The sequence below is a fragment of the Otolemur garnettii genome, unplaced genomic scaffold (assembly GCF_000181295.1).
Source record: "Otolemur garnettii isolate 467f Iridium unplaced genomic scaffold, OtoGar3 scaffold00110, whole genome shotgun sequence".
Lineage (NCBI taxonomy): Eukaryota > Metazoa > Chordata > Mammalia > Primates > Galagidae > Otolemur > Otolemur garnettii.
The window spans coordinates 4,992,092-4,993,586 of NW_003852505.1; positions in this window are offsets into that span (position 1 = coordinate 4,992,092).

Genomic DNA, 1,495 nt, shown 5'->3' on the forward strand with positions numbered 1-1,495 from the left:
CTCTGAGGCTCCTCTTTTGCCTTGTCCTTTCATATTTAAGGGCTTTTATACTGAGCCCAATCAGATAATCCCGGATAATTTCTTCATTTTAGAGTGACAAACTAATTAGCAACCTTAATTCCATCTGATACCTTAATTCCCTGTGCCATGTAAGTTAACAGTCTATTCACAGGTTTAAGGGATTCAGGCATGAACATTATTGAGAGACCATTATTCTGTTTATCATATGCATTGACCATGACCTTCTTTCTCTCTCTGTGGTGGAAGGACACTATTAGGATAAGGAAAAAAAAAAAAAACCAAAACCTTATTTGTACCCTTCCTTGTGGTTTTTGAAAATGAAGTAGAAAGCTGTAATCCAATAGGAATGATTTCTGAGTGTGTTTATAAGTATGTTTGTGTTCTGTTCTACTATTAATGAAAAGAAACATTGAAGAGCTTGCTTTTCTAAAAGTTTGGCAAGTATCTTTAGGAGAGGAGAACATTATTGAAGATTAGTAGATTTTTGTTTTGTTTTGCTTTAGCTTGATTTTTCCAAATGGAGGACTTCCTGAGTAAGAGGAAGAAAAGATCAATCTCAGCATTGGCTCACAGCATGCCATACAAATATTAGCATTTTTATGTGTGCCATTATGTAAAGATGGTAGGGAAACATTGCCTTAATCTAACTCTAGTCCCACATTTGGGTCCATGTGCCACAGATTGAAAAACCACTTTTCCCTCTGTGAATGCCTGTGGTATTCTGGAAATTGTCCAAATGCTGTCTCATTTGCTTTGCTAATTCTTTCCAAAATTTTAAGTATCATATTCCCATCTACAACACAGTTTGCTCAATAAATGAGCAATTTTTAAGTTTTATTTTATTACCGACACCCTGGATTAAAATCTGAATAAGTAGCTCATGAGAATACCACAGAACCATTTGTTTTCTTTACTAAATTTGCAGAATTGCAAAAATTTCTTCTATGATGAGAGTATGGCAAGGGTTCATTCACTCTCAAGGCTCTGCTGCCTGACACCTGTATGTGATAAAGCATCTGAATTAAAGACTTCTTGTCTACTACTACTTAAGCTAGAAATACTAATCCCATCACTTGAGGCGCTTTCCTTAGTAGTTTAATGTAGGGAATTGCTCTAGTCCAGTCTTCTCAACTAATCTGATTCCCCTCATATTTGCTACTATAATCAGTATGTTGGGTAACTAACAATTAGATTTCAGTATGCAATGCTATTCTGTTGAAGATGTATTCATTGGGCATCCTTGGTAGATTTAAAAGAAATAGTTAAATATTGAAATTTACCAAATCCTTAGCATGCCCTTTGTGCTATGCATCCTTTTGGAGGCAGAGTTTTAAAAATCTGGGGGTCATACGGGAATCATCCAATCTAGGCTAACTTAGAAGCTGGTTATGTGTGTGCTTTGAGATTATTGAAGATTCAGTCCATATATGAACCACTTAGTTAAATGCATAATGGTATTTATAATCATCATTGT